General features: G+C 39.6%; 1 protein-coding gene across 17 annotated transcripts in view; it reads left to right on the top strand.

Moving 5' to 3' along the window:
* Positions 1–891: 891 nt before the first annotated feature.
* Positions 892–9660, top strand: part of LOC124117252 (protein mono-ADP-ribosyltransferase PARP15-like) — a 75031-nt gene continuing 66262 nt past the window's right edge. For 15 of the 17 annotated variants that reach the window (XM_048383386.1, XM_048383380.1, XM_048383385.1 and 12 more), the window contains exons 1-2: positions 892–1160; positions 3226–3337. The gene's annotated coding sequence lies outside the window, so the exon portion shown is untranslated. The remainder of the gene's footprint in view (positions 1161–3225; positions 3338–9660) is intronic. The other 2 variants (XM_048383377.1, XM_048383376.1) reach the window with 1 other exon arrangement.

Genomic DNA, 9660 nt, shown 5'->3' with positions numbered 1-9660 from the left:
TGTGTATTGTGTGTAGTTTTCTTCACTGAAGAAATAGCAAAAAAATATCTTTGGTGTGCGTAATACACATGTATAAATACACTGAAGGGGGAGGTTTGCGGTGGCCACATCAACGTGAAAAACATTACTCATGGAAACCTTTACCTTTTAGCCATAGCCAACCAAGGAACACATGTACATCGCCAAGATCTGAAACTATGCCACCAAGCAACTATGCCACTAGCAACTGAGTAGGACAAAACCTCACTTTAAAAATGAGGTCATTTGCGCTACATTGGCCATATGACGTGGATTTACACACCGGTTTTTACGCTTTGCCCTCATAACGCATTTACAGGGCTTTTGATAAACAAGCTCTATCAGCAGCGTATTGGCATTGATCCAATGGGTTGACGCATGAATCCATGTCATCGTACATTGAGGTTTGCTAGAAGATTGATGATCACCACCTCCATGAAACAAGACGGACGAAACATTTAACAATGTGCAGTGATGTATATAAACAAACTCGTTTCCTAGAGCATTACGCTACCTTGGGATATTATTGCTTCAATGTACATGCCAATTAAGCAATTTTTAAAACAATGGGGAAACAATCCCATAAATGTCAACCTGCCTAGACATGATATTCATATCATAATGGTTGCGTGATATTCGTTCATTATACACTGAAGGGCTCTTTTTACAATATTTATAATTCAAGGCAGTGCATTTCATTTTTAAAATTTCTATCACGTTGTTTTAATTATGGTATCCTTACACCTACATCACGCATGCACGCACACACAACTCCTCCCAAATAGATAGATGATCCATTTTACTTTCCTTTGTATCCAACTTTCTATGACATGGCTCTTTGGCTGAAATAAAGCGACCTTAAAGTGTAGCACACTCACTGTATCTATTGGTCCACTCAAGTGTTGGAGCGAACTAGGGGTATTGTTACCTGGATTTGATATATGTGGGCACATACCTGCACTGTTACCCTTGTTCCACGTCAGAGGCTGTATTACGGGTATATATAAATATCACAGGCAAAGAGAAAGTAGGATTTCAGTGAATACAACTTTGAGAAGAAAGAGAGGGCGGCCATTTTGTTGTAAAGAATGACAGCAGTGTGAAACATATTTCAGCATACAACAGTTTATCATCGCCAGTAGGTAAGATCATTGTGTTATTTTGACTATGTGGACTTGTGACATAGGCAGAGGAATGGACGAGGTGACTAATGCACTCGTTATTCACGTATGGGTTCCGAGAAAACAATGTGCCTATGTTATAAGATGTGTAAACCATATCATTGGATCGTACTTAGTGTGTCTCTCACATCTAACGTAATTTTGTTTGTTTCAAGATCACTTGGTATTTGACGTTGTAAAAAACAATTAAAAATTGTGTAATGTCGATAACTTAAAACGTATGAGGACATGTGTTCAATCATAAATTACATTTGACCCCGTGACATGCTATTAGTATTAGCATTTGACTAATGTTGCAGATCTCCTATTTTTGTTTTGCTACGGTCAAGCCGGAAATCATAAATCGATCGTGTAATATCGGAAACAGCCGAAATGCATGTTTGAAAGCATGAGTCTGCGATTTTGTGTCCCTAAAAGAGACAACAAATATTGAATTAACCAACACGTTTTGTCTTTCTACATAGTGTTACGTGTCGATTCCCAAATGTCTACCCCGAAATCTGTATGTAAAATAACCTAGTGTGAAACCAACAAACAACCAACAAGTCGTATACTGATGATAGGGAAAGGGGTGTTCTGCCCCAGGTGCCCAGGTTCAACGCTAAAAATAGCTCGCCAGCGTTCGCGATCGAGGGACAATGTCGGGGTAGCCTGTGTTACAAATAGATCAATGTTGAGCGCGTCAAATCAGGTAATCGAGCCAGTCGTCTATCGGCTGTGTCAACACATGATTCTGAATGACTTAACCATATACAAACACTTATAACATGTTCCGGGCATGTCCACTATGTCATGTGTTGGTGTACTCTCGTCAGACACAAAAAGTTATATACGACCTTACTATAAAAAAACAATTACAAATAATCACTTCGGTAGCAAGATATTTTGTATGAACTTAAATCTAAACTTTTTAATAAACATGAAACAGTTATTTCAGCCTTGTTAAAGACTTGTGGCTGGTGACCTTATAAGTATGGATAAGGGGATAGCCTTTACGCTTCACCACTGAGACCTTTGTTTGCATAAGCTGCTATCACAAAATGGCCATATATGATTGCAAGATGTGTTTGAATCGTTTGAAACTGCAGAAGAGTTATATTTGAATCATTGCGTTTTGTAACCGGTTTGAACTGACCCTACTACAGGCTATATAAAGATACAGATCTTGAGGCTGTGTCATTTCCTTTTGACATTTCTTAACGGTTGAAGACCGAGTCTCAATAGCACTTCTTTCTAACATCTCAAGGTAAAATTTTTTTTTATAAGTATTGTTGGTAACATTGTAGAATTCATCTTTTTTTCATAATTCTATGTGAAGTCATGAGGCAGATATAAATTATTTGTTGAATCTCGTTGGGTCAAGGCAGAGACCACTTTATTGTTGAACCATTCAGTCGCGTTTTGACTGTTGTGTACTACATTAACTACTTGAAAGTAAGATAATAATAAGGTATGTTTTTAAATAGTATCTACGATCATACAAATTATTTCTTATAATCTTTCTTATTACATACAATGACAAGCAAGAAAGTATTTCTCAACAAAGGCCTGGTATATATACACAGTTGCTATATAACGTGCTTATGAATCCCAGGCAAGGGATTTATACACAGTTGCTATATAACGTGCTTATCAATCCCAGGCCAGGAATATATACACAGTTGCTATATAACGTGCTTATCAATCCCAGGCCTTGAATATATACACAGTTGCTATATAACGTGCTTATCAATCCCAGGCCAGGAATATATACACAGTTGCTATATAACGTGCTTATCAATCCCAGGCATTGAATATATACACAGTTGCTATATAACGTGCTGATCAATCCCAGGCAATGAATATATATACAGTTGCTATATAATATCCTTATCAATCCCAGGCCAGGAATATATACACAGTTGCTATATAACGTGCTTATCAATCCCAGGCATTGAATATATACACAGTTGCTATATAACGTGCTTATCAATCCCAGGCCTTGAATATATACACAGTTGCTATATAACGTGCTTATCTATCCCAGGCCAGGAATAGCACGAGGAGCAGGAGGGGTGATCTCTGTGTCTGGGAGGAGCAGGAGGGGGTGATCTCTTTGTCTGGGAGGAATCCCCACCTGTAGACCAGCATAAGTTCTGGTAATCCTATTATTACTTCATTTTTATCTAATGACACCCTGTTCTCTGGATCACGGCTCCGTGACTATCCATAACAATTAAGATGAACATTCAGATCAAGTACATGAATGAGTTTGTTTGGCGCTACAGTCATTCAAAGACCAATGCTGTGCGGTTTGATTACACACTTCTACCAGGTCGAACATCGTAGATCTTTAGTTTCTACCTAAAGAGAATTATAGTTCATATGCTAATCCATCTACGAAAACCGTCCCGCTCAAGATGACCTTACTTGTTGTTAAATCCATCATCTATCCCCACACTCTCACCCCCCCCCCCCAAAAAAAAAACACACACACACATACACACACATACGCGCACGCACGCACACACGCACAAACACACGAACGAACACACACACACACACACACACACACACACACACACACACACACACACACACACACACACACACACACACACACACACACACACACACACACACACAGAGACCTAATTAACCTGGACAGGAAAAAATGCTGACAGGCTCTGGTCAACACCGCCGCGCTACCACAGAATGTTCGTCCAACACTGCAGGGGGCATTCTCAGAAGCTTCAAACGCGCTGAAATGTTTTCGCCTTGCATCCAAGATGGTAGACAAGTGAAATCGTATGACATTTATAACGTTTATTTACATTTATTTATTAAAAATATATTACGTGTTCATCAATAACAATTAAGGTGAACATTCAATTTCCGATACAAGTAAATGAATAAGTGTGTTTTACGCCACAATCCGTCAAAGACCAAAGTTGTCCAGTTTGATGACACACAATCTACCAGGTATCACATTATGTTCACACGATCCCCATTAAAGTCTCTTCTGTGTGGATATTCTGCCGAAAAGGCCCCATGTACCTGGGAATCCCATTAATACATTCATGCGCGGCATTCTCTACCTTAAGAATATCATAGTTAACGTGTTTATCCAACTCGAACTATCATCCCGCTCAAAATGAGTGTTTTATGCAATATCCAATAGACCTACATGTACACACACACTCACACTCACCCCCCCCCCTCCCCTCCCCCCCCCACACCACACACACACCACACACACACACACACACACACACACACACACACACACACGCACGCACGCACGCACGCACGCACGCACGCATGCACGCACGCACGCACGCACGCGCGCGCGCGCGCACGCACACACGTCACACACGTGCATGCACATCGCTATAAAAGTGCAATAATCGTGGACGCGACGTTAAACCCCATTTCACCTCACCTCATTGTGCAATTTGTAATTAATTGGTGGTAAAAAATGAAACAAACAAGAAATTGTTATTCGATGGAGATATATTTGCTTCGGGTATCTTAGGCGATACTACATGCATCATATCAATGCGTATCTCACAACAGGTGACGTGCACATGACGTCTTAAGGAACACGGGGGTCGCAATTTCACAGTGCACAGGATTGACATTAGAAGGGCAGGCATTTTCAATTGCCCGGATGTGTATATATATCCTGGGAATATAATTTTAAACAGTTTGAGAATTGGTGTCGTTATTTTCTTTTACTGTTCCAATATATTTGATACTGTACAGCAGTAATGAATAGTTTCCTAGACAGAAAGTATGATCTATGAAACGGTTTCTGGTAGTTCGTAGCACTCTTTGGACGACATCCACCTCGTGTCTGCAATCCGACTATCCCCTCTACCTGTAAGTTACATCATGTCAAGAAGTCTTTGTGTGTCAAGGACGTAAGAAAATCAGCTGATACCCAATGGTGAAGAACCGTGTTCACAGCTGACCGACTTGGTATTTTTCTGCACTGACAGAAACTGGATATACTGACACACAGCTATTGTGGATATTTAAATAACCCCTGATCAAATAGATGCCCCTCGTTAATCTCTGTGTGGAGTACCGTATATACCTGTGATTACGATACCGGTAGCGATGCTGCTGGTGGTGGTGGTGGTGATGATAATGATGGTGACGACGACGACGATGATGATGATGGTAATGGTGATGATATGCTGGTATCCTTGCATTTTACAGTGGTGATAAACATTATCTGTGATTGCAAACTATAACATTTGAAAAATGGAAACACATATCGTTGATCTTATGATCAAGGCCGCTGGCGTTGCCTAGTGGTAAAAGCGTTCGCTCCTCGTGCCGAAAGTCCAGGTTCGATTCTCTGCATATCAAAGGCACAAGTGGGAATCCCCCGCCGTGATATTGCCGGAATATTGCTATGGCGGCGTAAAATCCGACTCACGCACAAACTCTCATAAATCACTGTGCCATTGCTCACCAAGGCTCTGCAGATGGCAGTGTTGGTTTTCATCATTCTCCAACACACACACACACACACACACACTACCACACACATACACACATACACACACACACAAAATTTGTTATATTAAATGTATCCCCGAGAGTCAGTTAGAAACACCAAGTTTCAGCTTACGCCTCTTTCTTTGTGGAATGGGGTTTCACATTTGTAAAATGATCTTTGTTATCTGTCTGTTTCAACTTAACTGCCCTCACCCCCTGCAGTTGTCCCGTCCCATATTACCAAGCAGGTGACCCACAAGGAGGAATACGGCCCTCCCTCAGTCCAGAATCATGAGTTATACTGTGCCCAGCACAATATGTTGTGAATACGTAGCGTCATGACATTTATGAGAGCAGCCTTGCAAAAATCATTGTAGACTCACAATTTACTTCAACTGTTCATCTAATTTCCATTGATGTATGTTACATAGATAATATGTTCATGGGTTTCTTCACTGAATGAAGTAGTGTTGAGGACTACTTCAGTTGAGAACATGATGATATTATTATGATATTATTGTCATTAGTATTCCTTCAGATTATTAAAAAGAGTTATTATGTTTTCATATTAAACATAGAGAAAGAGGTATGGATATTGTGGAGATTATTTTTTAGCATCAGCATTGTTAATATAATTATTAAAGATATTATGTTTTGTTTATTGTCTAATGCCGCACTCAGCAACTTAAGGATATTACAACATACATACATTTAGGTTCAGTTGTATTATTAAATTTGTTTTATTTTGCAAATGTTACAGGGACCTGATAAAGTGATATAAAAATGTAAAGTCGCTATTCTTATAAGTAAGCATATGTTAGATTTATCAATCAGAAATATTGCACACCAAAGGATAATTATATATCATGACACTATTCTATGTCGAAATCAACTATATTTGTGTATGCTATTGCTACATGATTGGTTATGACACGGATACGTCATGATGAAGCAATGAGAAATTTACATTTGATGATATAAGAGAGCTACGCTATAAATCGAAAAGAACAAAGAAGAAGGAAGCGATATCAATTTCACGATAAAACATTGTTCGATCATGACGTCATTTATGGAGATTCGAACATGCATTGGCAACTTGAGGACGTCTTTAATTTGACGTTGTTTGTGTCTATTGGGTTGTCCCTGTGGATGCAAGACGACAAAACTAACACTCGCATCAACAAGGTTTATTTGGTGACGTTTAACGTAGTACAGTTTATAATTAGAGCCATGGCTTTAGGAACAATTGGTGACAGTTGATGACAAGTTGGTGACGAGTTGGTGACAACTTGAAGCGTCGACAAGTTGATGAGGTTCAGAAAACTACAATAAACAATAGCTTTCTGTAAATTCAGAAACATTAACCAATTTTCCTAGTATTTAACACATTCGAAATTACATCCAAATGAAGCAATAAATACATTGACTACATTGAATTTATGCAAAATTACCAAGCACAGATTTGCAAATATAATGTAACAGTTGTGTGAAAAATCTAAACAATTTTGCTCAAAATGTATGAGCTTTGAAGAGGTCGCAACATGACCTGTGAGGTTTCACACTGCACATGAAGGTTAAGGTCACGAGGTTGTGGAAAGTTACTGAGAACATGTAAACATTGTATACACGTATCTTAGAATTGATAAATATTACGTGGAAATTGAACTTTAGAACGTTAGAGTAATAATAAAGTGTCTTAATCATTGGACCACCATGGATAATAAGTTAAATGAATTGTAACAAATTTAACTTGTTTTCATGTCATTTCACAAACAGTTCATACTTTGAAACATGAAAAAATCTTGCATCTACACACTCGGCCTCTTAAACATACTCACGGTGTGTTTAACAGCAAAAAACAGACCTACAAAAATGCAAGTTGATACTGTTATTAACAAGACGTCAAACATACATTTTAATCAATTGTTTGAGGGAATTAGTAAAACGAGTTTGTGAATAGGTCTTCGCAGTTCAGAGTCTTTTGTTTTCAATATGACACTCCTGACATATCCGCTTTCATCAGCCTCACTTCCGGTCACACGACCCATAGACCAAGTGCTTCGGGGAAGTGTATCATCTTTTATGAGCACGATATCATTCAATTGGAAATTGCGGTTTGGAGTAGTCCATTTTTGACGTTGTTGTAGTGTTACAAGATATTCTCTTTTCCAACGTGACCAGAAGACATTTGCCAGATGTTGAATGCGTCTCCAGCGTTGACGTGCATAATCACCGTTTAGCTGAAATTCGCCAGGTGGGGGAATAAAGATTTTTGATTTCATCACGAGTAGGTGATTTGGCGTGAGTGGATCAAGATCGTCAGGGTCACTAGAAACTGGAGTAAGAGGTCTTGAATTCAAAATTGCTTCTACCTCACATAGGAAGGTTCTGTACATTTCATCATCCAGTTGCTGACTAAACTCATGAAGTAAAGGATTCAGGACAGTGCAGACAGGTCTGATCAGCCTTTCCCACACTCCACCTATATGACTTGCCGAGGGTGGATTGAAGTTCCATCTAATGTCTTGCTGAAGCAGGTGAGAATGTAACTTTGACTGATCCAAGTCATCTATTGCTTGACGATGTTCCCTGGCACTGCTTTTGTTCCGTTGTCACAGTGGATTTCTTTAACTGGACCTCGACGAGCAATGAATCGCCGAAGAGCATTAATGAAGGAATCTGTGTTCAAAGAATTTGCGGTTCCGATATGAACGGCTCTACTGACAAGGCATGTAAAAAGTGAACCATAACGTTTGACATACTTATGCCCTTCTTTCACAACATGTGGCTAAAAGAAGTCAATACCTGTATATGTGAAAGGAGGCGCTGGGTTGGCACGGTTGGCTGGAAGTTCTGACATTAGTTGTACACTTGTAGGCATTTTATATCTCCTGCATACAACACTTTTGTTGAGAACTGACCATACAGCAGAGTTTCCGTTTGGAATCCAGTATGTTTCTCTCAAGGCAGACAACACATGATTACGACCTGCATGGCCAAGTTTATCATGGATCTGTTGAATGATCAAGGTAGCTACATGACTTTTACGGGGCAAGATCATTGGATGTTTGACAAGATCAGGCACATTTGCTTTGCTTAAACGACCACCAACTTGCAGTAAACCATCGTTGACAAAAGGATTCAGCTTTTGAATGGAACTGGTCTTTGGTAATTTGACATGTGCTCGGCCTCTTCCCTTTGCTTGTGCTCTCAAGAAATACTATTTCAGACTTGTAAGTGTTCAATTGGACAAATCTAAGAATGTTTCTTTCAGCTGATGCAAGCTCTTGGACGGTGAGGGGTTCGTTCATTGCAGTGGATTGCTTCTTCAAAGCACTTGAGGATTGCGATTTCTTGACCTGAAGATATGCGCATAATCTGCGGTAAATTGCAACAGTTCTTTTTAGACGATACCATGAAGAATAATGATTGATCAAAGTATCTACTGTCTCACTATGAGCCATTTCAGCTAATTCATGACAATCAGAGACTGGCCATTTGACTTCAGGAGTTCCAAGAAACTGTGGTCCATCAAACCAGAGTGTTGACTTGAGAAACTGATCCTCTAGAAGCAATATCTGCTGGGTTAACTTTTGAATCAATATACTTCCATTGCTGGAGCTCACTGTAATCTCTGATCATCTTCACACGGTTTGTTACAAAAACTGGAAATCTGTTCCGCTCATTGCTGATATAGTGAAGAACGGTTGTGGAGTCGGTGTAATGAGTGACTTTATCAATGCTGATCTCAAACTCATGCAACAAAAACTGACCAAGTTTAACTGAAGCTGTAGCTGCTGTCAGTTCAAGCCTTGGGATGGTCAGAGTTTTTTTCAAAGGGGCTTTGCCTAGTAACAGAGCAGTGTGTATGTTATCTTGGTCATCACATAGTCTAAGGTAAGCTGAGCATCCGTACCCGGTAGTACTAGCGTCAGAAAAGATGTGCAATTGTCTGGAAACAATTGTGCCAAAA

The sequence above is a fragment of the Haliotis rufescens genome, unplaced genomic scaffold (genome assembly GCF_023055435.1).
Source record: "Haliotis rufescens isolate VD_foot unplaced genomic scaffold, xgHalRufe1.0.p SCAF_48, whole genome shotgun sequence".
Classification (NCBI taxonomy): Eukaryota; Metazoa; Mollusca; class Gastropoda; order Lepetellida; family Haliotidae; genus Haliotis; species Haliotis rufescens.
Note: the sequence above shows the minus strand (reverse complement) of the source record. Positions and strands in the feature narration are given on the sequence as shown.